Source organism: Halichoerus grypus, chromosome 8 (genome assembly GCF_964656455.1).
Source record: "Halichoerus grypus chromosome 8, mHalGry1.hap1.1, whole genome shotgun sequence".
Taxonomy (NCBI): Eukaryota; Metazoa; Chordata; class Mammalia; order Carnivora; family Phocidae; genus Halichoerus; species Halichoerus grypus.
The window spans coordinates 122,243,703-122,263,129 of NC_135719.1; the positions used below are offsets into that span (position 1 = coordinate 122,243,703).

Genomic DNA, 19,427 nt, shown 5'->3' on the forward strand with positions numbered 1-19,427 from the left:
GTGCTGTCTTGGGGTGCCCTGAGATCTCCTGGGTGAATCTCCTCCCATTCATGGAAGAAAACACGGGCCCAGGGAGGGGAGTGACATCGTCCTCTATCACACAGCCGACTGCTGCTAATTAGAACCTGCTGCTCTGGAGCCCCAGGTTGGTGCCCCGTGGCTCCCTGTCTCTGCTGAGATTCACGAAGGGCACAGTCCCAGGGAGCGGCACCATCAGGTCTTAGCAGAACCTGGGGACTTGTCCAGAGACCGTGGCCGGGGCAGGGAAGAGTGCTGAGGACTGTGGCTCATGGGGAGACGCAGGCTCCCTGTAAAAGCGGCAGGTACTCTGCAGGTCTGCCCACCGGCAGCCAAGTGACACTGTGAACCCAGAGGTGGCAAATCTTAAGTTTTCAGAAGAGGCCACATATTGCATGAGAACTTTCCGAAGAGTTAAACAGCAGACGCAGTATCAAGCAGCTTTTGTTAATTTATGCTGCGTGAGGAAGAACCCCAAAGTCTCGGTGACCCACAGCAACACAGATTCCTGCGTTGTTCATGTTCCGCGTGGACTGCAGGTCTGGGGCGGCTGGGCTCCCTGCTCGGGTTAGCTGGGCCTCTGCCCACATGACTTCTTTGCTCTGGGATCCAGGCTGAAGAGGCTGCCCTCACCTGGGACCTGCCATTCTTATAGCAAAGGAAAAGGAGCAGTGACTGAACCTCGTGTCTGAGATGATGAGCGCCTGTGACTTCTTCACCCTGGATTGACCAAAGCAAAGCACATAGCCAGGTCTAAGGTCAACAGCGAGGAGGGCATGCCTCCCACTGGCAAGAGCACTGAATAATTGGGAATAACATCATTTCCCACAGAAGCTAATACACTGTTACTTTGGAAAGACCTGATGACCAAATACAAGCATCTGGGAGCCAGATGAGAGCTGTGGGAGGCCACCAGGAGCCGCTGGTGTGGCAGATGGGACTTGGAGTCAGAGGAGTAGGCTCAAGTCCCAGCTTGGCTGCCCTACTCACTTTGCAACCAGGCCGGGTGCACGGACCTCCTGGGCCTCAGTCTCCTCTCACTTGTAAGACGGGGATGAGAATACCCACCTCCTGGATGAACACAGCACCCGCCCGGAGCCGACTCTGGGGTATGGACGTGGGCCAGAGGGCTGGAGGGGAACCCTTGCGCTCATTGACTGCAAAGAACAGAGCCGTGTGGACACAGCATGGCCATTCCTCCAAAAGTTAAATGTAGAACTGCCATGTGATCCAGCAATTCACTTGTGGGTGTCTACCCAGAAGAAGTGAAAGCAGGGTCTCGAGCAGATATCACAGCAGCATCATTGACAATAGTCACCAGGTGAAACAAGCCAGGTGTCCATCAGCAGATGAGTGGATAAACGAAGTGTGGTCTACACATACAATGGAATATTATTCAGCCTTAAAAAGGAAGGGGATTCTGATATATGCTATTGTGTATGGATGAACCTTGAAGACCTCATGCTCAGTGAAATAAGCCAGACACAAAAGGCTGATTTCGCTTATGTGATTCCACAGATAGGAGGTGCCTAAGGCAGCCAAATTTCTAGAGACAGGAAGTAGGATGCTGGTTGCCTGGGACTGGGGGAGAAGGGAAAGGGGCGTTCATGTTTAACATGTTCAGAGTCTTAGTTTGGGATGATGAAAATGTTCTGGAGGCGGATGGTGGTGACGGTTACGTAACAGTGAATGTACTTAATGCTACTGAACTTCAAATGCCACTACACTTTAAAATGCTTAAAATGGCAAATTTTATGTTATATTTTACCACAGTTTTTTTTTTGTTTTCTTTTTTTTTAAGTGCAGAGCTGCACATTTCAGGCGCAGGCCGGTCTCCGGGTGGTAGCTGCTCACTGCCATCCGATGGCCCCAGCCTTGTGGGAGTTGGTGGCCACAGCTCTTCTGTGGCCTCCCGCAGGAGGCTGCTACCATCTGCAACTGTGGAAAACAATAGAGCGAGGAGAGGTGGTGGGTGTGAAATCTGTGAAGCAAAGCACGCCCTCTGACTTCCTCTCGACTGCTGTGTTCTGATCCAGCGGCAGGCAGGAACTGGGCACCTGCTACGTCTTCAGCCCCAGGCTTCTTCCCTAGAACTCTCATGCTTGTTCCTTCCTTCACTGAGCAGATACTTACTGAGTACCTAACCTACTGCAGTCCCAGCTCTCTTCTAGACACTATACATCAGGGAACGAAAGAGAAAGGAAAAACTCCCTCCCCTCCTGAAGCTTACATTGCAGTGGGGGAGAGAGACAAGAAACAAAAAATTAGTTTAAAAAAAAAAAAAAGGGAATTGCATAGTTTGTTGGAAGGTATTAAGCCTTGGGAAAAAGTAGAGCAGGGCACAAGAGACTGAAGAAGCTAGTTGGGGGAGGGGGCTTATAATCTAGTGGTCAGGACAGGACCATGGAGAGGGTGACTTTTTTAGGTAAGAGCTTTATTGAGCTATAATCCACATACCATACACCCATTTAAAATGCATGTACTGAAAACTAGTTGTAGGTAGACTTGTGCACCCAACTACCTCAATCAATCTTAGAACATTTCATTATTCCAAAATGAAACACTGTACCCATTAGCTGTAAGTTCCCCATTCCTCCCTCCCTGCAGCCCTAAGCAACCGATCCATTTCTGTCTCTATAGTTTGCCCATTCTGGACATTTCCTATAAATGGAATCACAACACATGTGGCCTTTTATGTCCTTTATGTCACATAATGTTTTCGAGGTTCATCCATATTGTAGCATGTATCAATACTTCATTCCTCTTTAGGGCCAAAGAACATTCCACTGTATAGGTACACCACATTTTGTTTATCCATTCATCTGTTGATGGACACTGGGGTTGGTTTCACCTTTTGGTGACTGTGAATAGTGCTATGAACTGCTGCTATGAACATTCGTGTATGAGTTTTTGTGTGAAGAAGGTGACTTAAGCAAAGAGGTAAAGGAGATGAGGAGATTCACCATGTGCACAAATGTAGGGGCCCTAAGGTGTAACCTGTGTTGTGTGTGTGAGGAAGAGCCGGGAGGCCTGTGTGAGGCAGAGAATGGGAAGAGATAAGGTCGGAGATAAATGGGTGGCCAAGTCACGTGAGGCATTGGAAGCCATTGTAAGGATTTGGGTTTGAGTTACATGAGAGCCATTGGAGGGTTTTGAGCAGAGAAATAGAATGACCTGACCCTGTCTACATCCTCTATTTTACTTGAAAGTGTTCTCGGAGGTGATGAAGAAGAGGAAACACGGGCTAGGATGGGAGAAGAAAGGAAAAGAGTGGAGAGCCCCTCAGAGGCCAGGAACACCGAATGAGCTGAGGAGGGGCCACAATGCCTGACGCCCATTAGGCGCGGCAGGGTTGACCCTGGGAGAGCAAGAGGCAGAGGGAGCAGGAGACGGACAGGCTTCCATGTTTCTGTCCTCCCTGACAAGCATGGCTACGTACTTCTCCAGGGCACCCCTCTGAGAAGCACGGCCCTCCGACACGCTGAGGTGGGCAGGTAATGTCGCAGGCCGGGAGCTCTACCCCCTCCGTCATCCGCTCTCCCTCCAACACCCACCCCTCTCAGCTCACGGTAACCTGGCTTTCACCCCAGGGACTCTACTCAAACAGCTGTTTTGATTACCAGAGGTCTGCTAAATTGCCTAAATGCCTTCTCTGCCACCTGGTGTACACCATGTAGAGTTTGCTAGCAAAGTATGCAAGTCGCGGGCACCAGGAGCATTGACCTCAGTGGGGGCCAGGTCAAAAATGCAGAATTCCAGGCCCAGACCCAGACCCAGCCATGCAGTCTGCACCCTAACAGGATGCCTGGCTTTGAGAAGTACTGTTTTTTCTGCCCATCTTTAGGAGCTTTTTCCTCCACTCTGTTTAACTAAGGAGTGGGGGCTGCTGGCCTGTACATGATTTTACTTCCACGCCTCAAGGACGGTTAAGCAATGGGCACAATTAGAACCCCAACCCTGGGCTTTCCTTCTCTGGTCTTGGGCTGCTAAGGCCAGGTCCCACTGGGGAAGAAGTCAGGATATGGAAGGAAAAGAGCCAAAACACAGAGGCTAGAAGTGGATCCCTAAGGCTGGTCGCTCAGTTAGGATTTCTCGGTTGTAAGTAGCTTAGTTTTCCTGGCCAAGGAGGATTTCTTTGAAGGATACCAGATTTTTACAGAACTGATAGAAGTCTGAAGAGCCAGGCTTGGAAATAGATGGGAATCTGGGCCACTCCAAGGCCTAAGAAGCAGGATAGACAAGAATGGCCTTATGGTGGACAGAGTGCGCGGGAGGGCAGAATCCTACCCTTCACCTTTTTCGTTTCATTCTGCTGGAGATTCGGGTTCCAGGGAGGCCTTGCAGATCGGCCCAGCTAGAGGCACAGGCTTGCTCCTGAGCTAGGGATAGGTCCTGTCAGGCTGTATCCGGCAGGAGTTAATGCCTCAGAAGGAAACCTGAGTGCTGTTAGGAAGCGGGCAGAAATGGTAGAAGCTCCCAGAACAAGGAAAGTCCTTTCAGAGGTGTCACTACTTGGTGACGATTGATTGTGGAGCCAATCACCCTGCTGTCCATTATTCTCTACAACCTCTGCTCTAGTAATTCTCTCTGTTACTTCTTGCCAAATTGTCATTTTTGCCTTGAGTTTCCCACACTGTTGCGGGTAACCAGCCCTATCAAGATACTCTCAAAACCAGCCAATGGCCCCCCATTGTCTGCAGGAAAAAGTCCACATTTCTTGGTAGGCATCAAGCCCTGGCCTTACCTGGCTTTCTCCATCCTTGCTTTTCATTTTGACCCCCACCCTCCCCAAATATGCCCACATGACACTGGGCCACATTTCCAGACTTTGTCTTCCCAGCCTGGGCCTGTCATGTCACCATACCGTTGCTGGAACTTGAGCCCACTCCCTTCCCGCCCATCACCCAGGATCTCTCCACATCCTGAAATCCTCCCCACTGTCTGCACTTCACCTGGTCCTTTCAGTCAGTAGGCTCATCCCACGTGCCCCCACATCCCATGGCCTGTGACACTGAGCCAAAACTATAGGCTGGGGATCCATGGCTCACCTGGAAGGCTTAGTTACTCTGGACCTATCTGCAAGCAGATTCTACCCTTACCTGGTCTGGGCTCTAGGCTCAGCGACGCTGACTTGAGCCTCTTACCCTGGCTCCACTGGGCTAGGGATCTGTCTATGGTCCTGTATGCCTCTGTGTATCCAGCCCTCTGACTCAGCCTCCTAGTGTCCCTGTCTCCTCCCGGTATCTCACATAGGAACTCTCTGCCTTGGCCCAGATGAAACTGTCATTATGAATGGCATCTGTCCAGGCCACTTGGCTCCTCCTTGGTTCCTCCTCCCTGAAGCCTTTCTTGGTTTCTCCAGTGCTAACTAAGCATGCGCGCTCTCTCTCTCTCTCTCTCTCTCAAAAAAAAATTCATCCTTCTATTTACATTTTTTTCAAAGTGCCTTCATATATGTCAGATTACAGCCCTCCTTGAAGAAGGTGGAGCTGACCAGGTTTTACCCTCAGGTGGGAGATGAAATAACCCAAGTTCAGAGAAGAGCGGTGATTTCCCAAGGCTGCACAGCTATTCGTGGCAAAGACGGGACGAGTGCCTGGGTCTAACTTTCATTTTGCACCTGTCTGGAATTCCACAGCCCACTATTACTTGGGAATATTCACCTCTTCTGGAACCATCTTTCGTCAGATCCATACTGGGAGCCCTGGATTCCAACACTCGCCCTTCAGCTTGGTGACAGCCAGAGATCAGGGCCAAAGGCGGCCTTCACAGAGATGACAGTTCTCTTTCCCTGCCCCTTCCACCATGAGGAATGGAGCTTGGCACATCTGGCCTTCTCTGCAGTGCTCTTTGGGTTACCAAATCTCTGCAGATTCTCCTTCTGAGCATCTGAGAGGCTGTCTTAGCTCAGGCTGCTCTAACAGAATACCACAGATCCGGTGGCTTAGAAACTAGAGGCATTTCTCTCTCTCAGTTCTGGAGGCTGGGAAGTCCAAGATCAAGGTGCTGGCAAATTTGGCTCCTGGTCAAGGATCCGTTTCCTGGCTCACAGGCGCCGGGCTGCCGTTCTGTGTCTTCACATGGCGGCAAGAGAAAGTTCTGGTCTGACTGCTTCTTTGGACCCTAATCCCACGATGGGGTCTCCACCCTCCAGACCGCATCTAAACCTAATTACCTCCCGGAGGCCCCCCCTTCTAATACCAACCACACTGAGGGGTAGGGCCTCAACATACAAATTTGGGGGTGGGCGGAGACACATTTGGTCCATGAGAGAAGATGTCAGTTCTTGCATCCACAAGCTGCAGAGCATAGAGCCTGGGTCTCTCTTGCCTAAAGGATTTGGTAGAGTCAATGTTGCCACCCAAGGGAGAGAAAACGAAGCCTGGAGGACTGAGCACTAATGCTGCGGGCTGGATATTCAGCCGGACACGGGAATTGGAGCACCGTGCCTTTAAGAAGGATGAGGGCACATCTCTGGGGGTGGAGCCCGGCCAAGGGCTTGGAAGTTGCTAGGACCTGCCTTTGTGGAGACCAGGCCTTGCGGTTCTGGTTTGCAGCTCTGGCACCACTCGGGGCCCTGCTCCCCGCCTTCCCTGCTGCCACACGACTCAGCCCTGGCGCCGGTGAGCACCCTCCACCCACACACCCACGAGCTCTCTCTCTGCCGTCTTTCCAAGCCCGGAGCTGACGGCTGTCATTCCCAAACTCTTCTCCAGGCCCTTCTCCTTCAAGTTCAGGCCCTTCTCTTTGATTAAGAGCAGCTTCTCCACATGGTCCCTTTCCTGCCTGTTGGCCTATGGTGGGGGGGAGGGGGTGTGTGTGCAGCTGAAAGTAAGGAAGAAACCTGGTTTTCCAGACTGACCTTCCTGGGTGAAGATGAGCCACCCCAGCTGCTGGCTGAGCATGTGCTGTGAATCGTGTGTGTGTGTGTGTGTGTGTGTGTGTGTGTGTGTGTGTGTGTGTACACACTGGACAAGCTGGAATTGAGGACTCTCTGGAAAGGGGCGAGGGGGTCCTAGGCTTCCAGCGTTCCAGATGTGTGTGGTAGGTGCTCAGAAACACCTGGCAAGGATGAAGAACCGCAGGTTAATGGAAGGGACTGGCCTGAAGAGTGGAGACACTTTCGTTCTCTCACCAGCTCCCCCTGTAGCTTTTTCACAACCCCCTTGGCCTCCTGAGGCATCCTCATTCTAGAAAAGAGGCAAACAAGCCCATCCTCGCCTCCTCTAGCTACCTACCGTAAGACCAATTCGATGCGTGATGAGACATTTTCTTCCAAGGACCAGTGAGTGGAATCAGGTGGGTGGAAGTTACAAGGAGGCAGATTTCAGATCAAAATCAGGAAGACCTTTCCATTTCCCAAAGTCCCTTCTATAGATTCCTAGTCCCTCAGGGAGCCTTCTGCTCTGGGAACTCGTCAAGCCTCACAGGTGGGTCATCTGATAGTAGTCCTGCCTAAGCAAGCAGGACTGTCCCCTCTGAAATGTGACAGTCTGCATTTTGGTGAATGCCAAGCGGCTTTGGAAAGAATCTATGTGGGGCTGCTCAGTGTTTTGGGTTTTCTGTGCCGTTTCCAGAAGCCTGGCCAAGTCTTCTCCTGGGATGGAAGTTGGCCAGCTGACAGCCTGGGCTCTGGTGTCAGAGAATTGCCTTGCCATTTTCAGGGGCACCTTGAGTTGAGAGCTTCAGAGTCCGCATAGTGCATTGACGGAAGGCACAGGCCCTTTCAGCCTTGGGCCTCAGCGGGCTGACTCCAGTGGGAGCCACCTCCCTGCCCTGCAGAGTGGCACAGGGAGGAGGGCGGCTGTGGGGTGGGCCACTCGCCGTCGTGGTGCAGGTGCTCAGGCAGGGAGGCGTGGTGCCCTCACAGGACATCTGACCCGGCAAAGCTGGGAAGAGACGAGTCCGCCCGGCCTTCCAGGTGGTTCTTAGACTATGATCAAAGGAAATATTTTCTCCCACCTCTTTCAAAGCTACCCTTCAGCTTCAAGACAGAATGAGACCCTCTCCTTCTACCCTGTAGTGGTCTCTTTTTTTAGGATTCTGCTCCGTTTCGTAAGAATTGACCCAGTGCAGAAGGGCCCTGTTGGCTGTAGGCTCCTGCTCCCAGCGCCCCCGCAGGAGCCCCCTGCTCTCCTCCCCACCCTACACACCCTCCAGTCCTTGCCTGTCTCTCTCCCAAGCAGGGGAGATTGTCTCCTTTAACTTGGGGAGGATAAAATATTTTTGGTAGGGAAAAAGCCGGAAGAGATGAAGGGGATAACAGATATCCCTTTTTTTAGCTGGTCCTATAGACTGGTGGAGAGCCTGGTTTGGGGGCAGGGGAGGGTAAAGAGGGCAAAGGCTGGAGCTCAAGGGGTGGGTCCGGAAGGCTGAGCACAAGTCTAACTGCTTGATGGAGAGAAGATGCCTGGTGGCAGGGGTGGGAGGACCCCAGCCCTCTCTGGTGCCCTGAGGTCCAGACAGGTTGGGGATATCAGAGACCGCCTCAGGTGTTGATATGACCACGGGGGAGGGGGTGGAGGGCAGGGGACACCAGCAGGTGGCGGGGCAGCCAGCGAGGAGGAAGAGCGGGGCTTCCCAGGGAGACACTTGGAGCTCTCTGGAGGTAGGAAAGGGGAGAGGACAACCTCAGGCCACTTTAAGAAGCAGCTCTTCGGTTAGGGAAGGAGAGTGACCTGTTCGTTTCATTGCTTTTTCTCATGAGAGAGACAGAAGCATGTTTACAGACTGAGGAGGAGCTCACAGAAAGGCCAAAGTTGAGCAATTAGGAGAAAGGACACGACGGATCAAAGACACAGGGAGGGCAGGGAAAGGCCTTTACTCCACCATGAAAAGGAAGCGGAAGGTTGCTCGCAGCCACCCCGCCCCCCGCAGCAGGGGGCTCGGGGAAGGGGGCAGTGGCTGTGGTGGGGCTGAGGGGCCTCCGGGCATAAAGATGTGCGGATGCCACCACACCCAGTTGTGAGCCTCTGCTGGGACTAGAAAGGGGGCACCTGGGGAAATGGCACGAGAATCACCAGGTAGGACATTCCCCCTACCCCCGTGTAGGGGATGGGGGAAGCTGGTCTACAAACCCAGGACACCCAGCTCTGGCTCTGTCCCTAACTCAGTAATGATAGGATATGGGGCGAACAGGAAACTCGGGGTTTCCGCTGGCTAGTTGGTAGGGCCAGTGGAAACTCACTGGCCCAGCTTAGGAGCTGATGAAGGTGGGGCGAGCTGGCTGGAGACTCACTGCTGCTCTTAGGAAAAGCAGAGTGTGTTATTAATGGCACTACCCACTGCTTTGAAGAGCAGATATTCATGACAAAGCAAACTGCCCAAGGCCCAGCAGATTGTTTCCTGGGGAGGCAGTGTCCAGTGGAAACAATGAGGATCCAGTGTTCAGGATATCGGGAGCCCAGCCTGACTCTGCCTCTGGAAGCTGTGGGACTTTGCTTAGGTCATTGCAACCTCTGGCCTCAGTTTCCCCTTCTCAGTGGGGGGGTGGTGGTAATATTTCTGGCCAGCTGGGAGGGAGGGCAGCTCCACATTGTCTAGTAAGGGAGCAGCTTCAGAGGAGTTAGACCTTTCCAAAAAGTGCAGGGAGTCAAGAGTGAGGGTGTCACCTCTTCCCCCCACCCCAATAAGCACAAACATCCCACAGTCGGTGCCCCGAGCACACACAGCCTCCCGTCTGCCCCTGGTCACATGCTCCAGTCCCTGCACCAGCTCCTGTTGCCGCTGCCCCAGCCCAGCTCCGGGGGCAGAGCCGTGGCCAGCCCGGTACGGGCTGTGCTCGCTGCTTCCCCGGCTGCACCCACGGCGGAACCAGGGCGGCCCCGACTCACGGGCTGCAGGCAGCTTGTTCTCTGCCCCCTACGGGGACTGGGATTGATTTAGCCTGTTTCCGTGGCAGCGCTGGCAGCATCTGCTTCCCCGCGAGGCTGAGTGAGTCACAGCCACCCACGCTAACCCTTGGCACAGCACAACCCTGCCAGGAGCGCGGGCGAGAAGTCGGCAAAAAGGTGGCAGAGCGCTTTGCGCTGTCTGGAGGTTTCCCGCGCTGGGTCTCAGGCCTGGTGCAGATGGTGCCCTGGGCACAGAAACTGGGCGGGCTCTACCAGTGGGAGACGTTAGAGATCGGCTTCAGGTGCCTCCAGAGCGGCTCACCCTGGCGGCGGCCAGCAGCTGCAAGGCCCTATGGGAGAGGACTGCAAGTTTCCGGACTCCAAGTCCAGTGCTCTTTTTACCACCCAATGACCAGCTCTCAAACATGTTTTCCCTGGCCACCTCTGCACCCAGATCGGCCCCAGGTTCCTCCTGGCTCTCATCCCGGGACCTTCCTGTATGATACACGTCTGCCTCCCCTCTGGGCAGCAACCCTCACTCTGGATTCTTTCCCAGGCCCTCCCCTCCCCTCCCTGAAACTTACCTTTCCCTCTTCCCGATCTGGGTAATCTGAAAGAAGGCATGCATCCTCTACCGTTAATGGATGGTAGCAGGTTATAGTGTTACTCTCAAGGTATCACACTTAACCTTGGCTTTGAGAGACCGAGCATCACAGTCTAAGGGATGGATCAGCAGCGGCAGCATCATGTGGGAACTTACTAGAAATGCAAATTCTCAGACCCCACCCCAGATGCACTGTGTCTCAAACTCTGGAGGTGAGGGCTGACAGACTGTTTGCACAAGCCCTCCAGGTACAGATACATGCCAGGTTTGATCATCCCTGGTCTAAGGAAATGGATTCAAGCAGTGTCTTCCTGACGCTGGGAGGAAGGGAATGTTTTGGTCCATATCTCTGACCATACTCAGAGCACAGCTGTGAGGATCTCTCTCTGTTTTGTGTGAGCCACATTGGGGGGCTTGGATGGGCAAAGACCCCAATTGCTCAACAGGGTGGGGGGCTAGAGTTTTCCTAAATCATGCCCTTCCTCCAGATTGTTTGCATCCCATGGAAAGAAACTGGTGTGTTTTTTCCTATATGGAAAAGGGCAGCATTACCTCCCCCACTGCAGAGAGGACCTTGGGGGTAGAAGGAAACCCACCCATTGGCAGTGAACAAGCCGGTCAAGGTGGCCAGGCCCAGGGCCCACTGGAGTCCATTACTGAAGAGCTGAGGGATTCCAGCTGAAGGAAAAGGCACTGATAGTACTTAATCATCAATGTGCATTACTCTTTTGTCTATCAGGTTTTGTTTTTAGCATTTGCTGATCACCCCTGTGCTGGGCCCAATAACTGGCCCAGGGGCCTGAACTTGAAAGAGCTCATCAGCGGGTGGGAGCATTAGTCAGAATAGATTAGTATCTACCGAGAGCAAACAACCCCAAAGTCTCTGTGCCTTAACGGAACATAACAAAGGCTTAGCCTGCAAATGATCCCTCTGAAGATCTGTTCTCCACAGAATCACTCCGAATTCTGAATCAGGGGCTCCGATGATAGAGAATCCACATCTTGTAGCTACCTTGGTCACTGGGGCAGCAGCAGAAAAAGCTGGAGAGGGCCAGGCACCCGCCCAGAAGTGAATCCTGGCACTTCTGCTGGTCACGGAACAGACTTAGTTTCGTGGCCCTGCCTAACCTCAAGCAGGAGCATGCAAGAAGCATATGCAGAAAGGAGAGAAAAATGGATATAGTCAGATATGAAAAGATGTTACTGCATGCAGAAAGACCACTCATTTACACCTTTACTTACTCTTTAATAAATGTTGCCAGAATGCTTACCACGTATCAGGCATTGGGCCAGACCCTGGGGATAGCCTATCACCAGCGCAACTGCTCTTGCATAATCCAGGGAGCACCATTAGCAGTGTATTCTGTAGGAATAGCGCCCCCTGGAGTTGTGTGATGCAGGAGCCCTGCTTTTATTTTTCTTGCTTAGGTTATGTTTTGTCATTATTATCTGCCTTCCACACCAGAAGGAAAACTCTGAGAGCAGGGATTTTCATCTGAGTTGCTCACTGCTCCATTTTTAGACATTTAGCACAGTCCCTGGGGGGCTTGGCCAATACTTGTTGAGTGAATAAAAATGGATAATTATGAACTGTGTTTCCCACCAATCCCTGCCCTCGAAGAGCTTATAATCTGCTGTGTCAAGAGTTGTATACACAATTAACTAAAGGATAAAAAGAAATGTCATGCCAGATAGGGTGAAATCCATGCCAGGTAAAAATCTGGGCCGTAGAGCTTGGGAAGACAGGCTAAAGGTCATCTTAACCACAGGTGGGGTCAGGGACGCTTGCAGGGGAGAAACGAAGGTCCAGACAGGTTAATGGGCCCAACAGAGGGTGAGATGCAAAGCAGGGGGGAGGACCCTGCCATATCTCTGGGTCTGGTGTTTTCTCCTCCCCACACCAGCCATTACCCTATCTGTGCAGCGGTCTGGGTCTCCAATGACGGTCATGTCTAACTATGGCTCCTCAGACAGGCTTCAAAGCACCCCCGCCCCAGGCGCCGAGCCTCAAAATTTGGTTCGCTTTTGAGGTTTTGCGCCCATCTGCCAGGAGAGGTGGGATGTGTGTGGGTGGGCCCTCCCTGCCCCACTCTACCTCGAAGCACTTTCCCCCGCACTAGCTGCCCAGACAGCCTCACAGAGCAGGTAGCAAGTCACAAGGGCGTCTGGGAAGGCCCCATCTCAGCAAGGCTAGACAGAGAAAGGCAAAAACGATGGCAGAACCAGAACGTTCTCTGCAGGCAGGAATGGGGCTCATTTTTTTCACTTAAGCTTGCAGTGAAAACAATGACATAAGCGTCCATCTGGCTTCCAAAGCACTTTGGAAATGATTCTATCACAAGTCCATTAATTTTATGGGGGCTCTAAAGACAGGGCACTTTCCACCATTCAGGCTTTGTCACCGTATTGTCCTTCATCCCCACCGCTGCCTCACGCCTGCTTCTCCGTCCTTTCTCGCCTGCCTCCCTTCCCCTCCTGCAAGCCTCTCCCTCACCGGGGCCCAGGCCCAGGTAGCAAACACTTCCTGAAGGCCTGCTCTCCAGGAGGCCCATGCTTGGTGTGGGATGAGCCTGACAAAGGCAGAGCCTCAAAGATCTTTCTGTGACATGGGTGTGGCTCAGTCATGACACCTTCCTAAGATCCTGCTTTCACCCTGTTCCACCTTTTACCCTCTCCCTCTCCCAAAACACTTGTCTTCCTCAGATTCCCCTGTGCGCCAAGCAATGAGCTGAGAGTCTGCGGGTTCGTTTAATTTCTCACATCGGGGAGATTCTATTAGTGTGTCCATTTTCTAGATTAGGGAAATTAAGGCTCAAAAGCTCATACAAACTGTCCAAGGTCACGCAACTAAGAAATGCCCAGCTGGGATCCCTCCCGGTTGCCTGCCTTCTAGATCCATCTTTTTCCTACTGTGCCACACTGCCTCCACCAAAGCCCGGCAGTTGACTGTCTACACTCGGAACAAAAAGAACAAAGAAATGTCTGGGGCTTTAGCACCATCTCAGCCATCCCCTTCCTTTTGAGAGTTAGCGTTAAAAAAAAAAAAAAAGTCTAGTGATGTTTTTTCTAAAGACCAGGGATTAGAGATTGATGCCTCCTCATATTCCTGGAGTTTTAAAAACTGGATGTTTTGATCATTTCTCCACCCCCTAGAGAGTAGGAGAAACCTTTCCGATGCTGCCATGTTAGCATTCTAGTCTGACACATGGGCTGTGGCCTCTGTCTCAGAGGTCGTCCCTGGGAATTCTGGAAACTGCACAGATGCTAGGCTGTCTTTTTACAACTTCAGAGGGGGTTTTGCTGGTCTAAGAAGTAATCGGCACTGCTGGTCTACTGGCAGGCTTGGCTCATGGCCTCTTTTCACCCTATAGTCCCCTAGGAAGGGCAGGAGATGGCAAAGACCCCCATGCAGGTTTCTGAAGGGTCGCCTCCAGGAAGACGGAAAGCGCTGGAGGGCAGACTGTTGCTTGCCTTGTGATTTGTACATTGCATGTAGCTTTCAAGCAGTCTCCTAAACTAGCCAAATATCTACAGCTGGATCCACAGTAAGATTTTGTTATTCTGGGGTTTGAGGCTGTCAAGTCTTGACTTGATTTTTTTTTTTTCCATATTTCACCACGCTCACCCACTCCAGCCAGCTCAAATTCCCTATGCCAGGAGTATGGAGAGGAGAGGAAGTCAGGAAAAAAGTAAGAAGTCCCCAGATGGTCTTTTGGTGTCACCCAGCTCTCCCAGAATGCTTTGGTGCTGACTGCCTCCGGGAACACTGACTCCCTCGGTCTCTTATTTCACTCCTCCATCAGAGCTCTGCAAAACCTTCACACGGAGCTTTGTCTTGAAGGCAGCCTTTGTGGAGGGGTAAGCAGGCCTCGGTGAACTGCAGCCGGAAGGGGGCAGCCGTGGGATCCGGGAAGCGTCAGGGACGCCCTCTAGGACATGGCGAAGCTTGGAACACAGGCCAGGTGCAGGGTAAGGACCCCAGCAGCTAAGGGGTCCAGTTCGAGAAAGACTGAGTGACTGGGGCAGGCTCTACACGTGGGGACTCACGGGGTACGGGGCTGAAGACATTACCCAGCTTCAGCAGTCCAAGCAGGGATTTGTTGCCTCATCCTTGGCTTGTGCTTTAGAGCGGAGGCTTAATATTTGAGCCCTAGAAGCAGCAAGAGTAACTCAATGCTGAGTGGCAGGAAATGGAAGTTGAGCTACTGACATGTCCCCAGCTAACTTCCGGCAGGCCGGACCCATGATTTTGTCTGACCAGCTCTTCTCCACCCCCACCCCTACCCCATCCCCAGGTGGTGTACCCTCTGCACAGTTCCTTCCCCACCCAAGCATGGCTTCTAGAGACTCATCAGCTCTTTTGTATGACATAACCTTTCCCCTGGGCCCCAGTTAACCAGTCCAAGAGAGTCATTTGACCAAAGAGAGGCCGACCAGGGCCCTTCTTAGAGATGTTCAAACTCAGGACCCACGATGTGACTTCAGCAGACACTGTTAAGGCCCAGTACGTATCCCCTCACCTGTACTCTGATCCGACTTCATATGACTAATTTTCTTTAATGGGTTCTTTTGCACAATCTATTGACCAGCAGGTTCTCCAAATGGTTAATGTGCCATTGATAATCCGATGTGTTGTTCTTTCCCTTAGGCCTTGCTCTTGTTAAAAGCCAAACAATCAAGAAGGATTGAGTCATTTTCTTCATTGGGTTTCACATAGCTTCTTTTAGAGCGGTCAAGAGATTCTTCATTTTGAAGCAAAAGGCTTCCTTTCAACACTACAGCTCTCTCCCCAACTTCCAGAATCTTTCCTGAAATTCAGAGCTGCCAAGTGGCCTTTTTTATATCAGATACCTGAGCAGAACCTTTCCTAATTTCAGTTAAACCCCTCAAGCTACAAGTTAGGTGAACATAGAGTAAGCTGTCTTTTTAAAGAAACAGATGGATTCTAACATAGAACCGTATTTCCTATTTTTGTGCTATGCACTTATTTTATCTACTAGATTGTAAATTTTTGGAGGAGAAGTGTCGAATATCTTTGTTTCCCTTGGATCCCAACACTTACTCAATATTCAATAAATACAAGTTTAATACATAAATGGATCAATCACATTCCTTAGGTTAAATATAAAATTAATGGTTTAAGTATCATTAATCAAATAGATAATCCCACTAGGATACATTTTAAAGTGTACTGTTCTATATTAGAGTGGTTTTAAAATAGATCCCAATATAAATAACATTGGGCAAAACAAATTGGTACTTTTCTTTTGCATGTAGTTCAGGGGCACAGAAATTCCTACCACCTTGAGGGTGCGAGGAAATTGGAGGGCCCAGGCAGAGAAAAAAAAAGTGCTATAAATGTATACCTTGATCCTACTTGTGGGCTGGTGAGCTGGGTGAGGTGCATATACATGGACGGATAAACGCGTAGGATTCTGGGTGGGTCAGTGGAAGCATAGAGGGGGCAGAGATCCTTTGGACCCGATTGCCTCTCCAGGCCGGAAGTGTTCCCAACCCTATCCTGCTTTAGAATAGGGCAGGTGGCTAGAGGGCCTCAGGTGCCCTATTCTAGCATCCATTCCACCCTCTTCTGGTAACAGCACGCTGATTTTCTGCCGGGGACGCACCCTTCCCCCACTCGCAGCGCTTGTGTCCTCACCCTCCTGCTCTAGAAGTGGACTGGCCAAACGGTGGGGTCCATCTCCCCGGCCACACTGTGGATTTGAGAGGAGCCCAGCCAGTCAGCCCAGGAGGTGGCTGGAAGTGAGGAAAGAGGCACTCTTTTCCCGCGGGCTAAACCCAAAGATTTGGGGTGAAGGGGGAGGTGAGAGGCACTGAAGGGGGGAGTTGGGGCCTGAGAATAAAACCGACCTGGGGTGGTCCAAGGAAGCCGCACAGACTTTACTCAATGGATTGCCCAAGCCGGGACATTGCCTCCAGATCGAGTGGGTTCTCAAATGCAGCGAAGAGTCCTCTGCATGAATACAACCGCTAATGGTCCGGCCATTGAGAACAGGGAACCGAGGGAGGGAGGACGCTGCCACTGCGTCACGTGACTGTGGTGCGGGCCTGGGACGGCCCCACATCCGTGCCTTCCTCCTTTTCTCCCCGACAGCATCTCACACCCGGGCAACAGTCCTTGAGAGGCTGCCTGCAAAGCCCAACAGCCCCGAGGGCCCGCTCGCCCGCGTGCGGCAGCGTAGCTGGGGGGGGGGGGGGGGTCCTGTGAGTGCACTTAAATACGTTCAGAGCCATTTTTAGACTTTTTATTCTATAGACCAGAAACTTGATGAAATTAGGAGACATTTGAAGTGGCTCTTCATCAAGCCCAGAAGAGACTGCTGCTATATTTAAAAGCCCAGCAGCAGGTTGTTTGGGCTTCTGTCTCGCTGTTAACGTAATAAACACAATGTTCATCTTTGGGGGCCCCCAACACTGGTTGAGAAGGAGGAAGACAACAGCCTCACAGTGATGCGTGCCCTGGAAATGCTTTGTAGAGGTTAGGAAGGAGGTAATGGAGCTTTCTGTGTTAAATAGTGTTAAAAATAACAGCGTGTGCACAGCGGATCTTAATTACTATGTAAATTCCCGAAGGAACCGGTAGAAAAGAAAAAGAAAATGGAAAGGAAGTGGTTTATTCATATAGGGGGGAAATGTAATGAACAACCAAATAGAAGCTGTTTTTAAGAAGACAAAGGGACCCGGAGGTGTGGACTGATCTGTTGCAGAAAGGAGATTGTATTAGTTTTCTATGCTGTGTAAGAAATTACGGTAAACTTTATTGGTTTGAGACAGTGCAGATTTATGATCATTCAGGTCTGTCGATCAGAAACCCTGTCATGGTGTGGCTGTGTTCTCTGCTCCGGGTCTCAGGAGGCTGAAATCCAGGTGTCGGCTGGGAGGAACCACATCTGAAGCATGGGGTCCTCTTCTGCACTCACATAGCTTTGGGCAGAATTTAGTTGCCTTTGGTTGTAGGACTGAGGTTCCCATTTTTTTGTTGGCTATCTCTGGGCACTGCCCTCAGGACCTAGAAGCCTCCCACATCTCACCATATGTCCCCTTCCACAGGCTCTCTCACAACATAGCTGTTAGTTCCTTCAAGGCCCCAGCAAAATCTCTCTCATGCTTCCAGTCTCTCTGCCTTCTTCCATCTGGGACCTCTAGACTCTCTTTTAAGGAGCTCAACTGATTAGGTCAGGCCCACCCATCTCCAGGAAGGAGATTATACAGGACATGCACACTGTGGGGGCAAGAATCTTGGGGGCTGTCTTAGAATTCTGTCGACCTCAGTGATCAAACTTCTGTACAAAAGCAGGTCCCCCAAACATGTAATCTTAATACACTACTGTTATGGACTGAATGTTTATGTCCCACGAGAATGGCTAACCTGCATTGTGATGGTATTTGGAAGAGGGGTCCTTCAGGAGGTGATTAGGTTTACATAAGGTCATGAGGGTGAGGCTCCCATAGTGGGACTGGCATCCTTATAAGAAGAGGTGGAGAGGCCAGAGCTCTTTACCTCCATCATGTGAAGGCACAGGGAGAAGGCGGCCAGCTTCAAGTCAGGAAGAGGGTTCTCACAAGGAACTGACCTAGCCCACACCTTGATCTTGGACTCCAACCTCCAGAACTGTGAGAAATCTGTCAGACTGTGGTATTTTGTTATAGCAGTCTGAACTGACTAAGACAATACCAGAGGTCACATGAATTTACCTCAGTATGAGCCTTCTAGAAAGCAGGCCCTCCAAAGACTGTGAAAACATGCAGTATATAGAGTTTTCCAATGAGCATGTCCTTCCCTGTACACCTTGTTTGTGTTTTTATTCATTCAACACTTAGTTCCTATTCTCCTTTCAGCACCGTGCTTGACCCCAGGGCCAAGTCTTTTTTCCTTACTTCCGTGCACAGTCTGGAGCTGAGCCACTCACCGGAATCTGACTTGCCATCCTGTAGGTTGTCTAGAATTTCTCTCATCTGGCTAAGCAGCTCCTGGCTCTATCCTGGGTGCTCGGGGGACCTTGTCGAATCGTGGACACAAGGGCAACTGAGCCCAGCACCCTCAGCCCCAGAGCTGAGCCCAGGAAGGGAGACCATCCCCAAGGCCTCTTGTTTGGGGTCTTTCAGGCTCTTTTAGGCTCTTCTGGTAAACCTTCTCCACTTACTGTTCTCTACTCTCCTGCTGAGTGGGAAAACGAGCCCCATGTGAAAGCAGTTTTGGGGCTGGGAGCCTTGCCATATCCTCATTCAGGTTAAACTTCCTTAAGTAACTGAGAACAGACCTGAGTTAGATTTCTTAGGGCATTTCTCTGTGCTGAGTGCTTAACCAGGAAGAATGTTAAACAGGGTACTGAGCTGAGGGCAAATAGCTGTGACCAATTCCCTAACCTCAGTCACAGAAGGGACTTGAGGAGTTGGACCTTGGAGTCCCCGGTGTCACCACAACTAGATCTGCCTCTTCCAGAATCCTTTGCACAACAGCAGAGCTATTGTGAAGACTTCCCTCACCCCCACCCTCATGCCTCAAGCAAACAAGATGTTTACTTCCAGCACTAGAAGAAGGAGGTGGTACAGGCAGAAATGGGAGGAATGCTAACCATAACTAACCTAAGTCAGATTGCTGGGCTGGCCACTAACCAGGGCGCTGCCTCGCTCTCTGAGGACAGCAGAAGCAAGAGGCTGGATCTCCGCACGGTACTCTGAATGTTAAAGCTCGGATTTGAAGCTTAGCCACCCCCTGCCCTGAGCTATTATTAATACCTCCCTTTAAGAGGAGATGACTTGCTGTAGACAACAAAAAGACCTTGAGACTGACCCCTATCTACTGCGTGTCAGAACTGAAGAGGGTTCCTTAATTTCTCTCAACTTCCATTTTCTCATCTGAAAAAGTAGGGGTAGTTATACTTGGCTTGCAGGATCTTTTTTGAGACTTAGAAATTGTATACCTGGCACCGTGCTTGGAAACTACCACT

General features: G+C 51.3%; 1 long non-coding RNA gene across 7 annotated transcripts in view; it reads left to right on the forward strand.

Moving 5' to 3' along the window:
• Positions 1 to 6,508: 6,508 nt before the first annotated feature.
• The window catches only part of LOC118538792 (uncharacterized), a 74,444-nt gene continuing 61,525 nt past the window's right edge, over positions 6,509 to 19,427 (forward strand). For all 7 annotated transcript variants that reach the window (XR_013440767.1, XR_004918812.2, XR_004918827.2 and 4 more), the window contains exon 1: positions 6,509 to 6,641. This is a non-coding gene — a long non-coding RNA (uncharacterized LOC118538792). The remainder of the gene's footprint in view (positions 6,642 to 19,427) is intronic.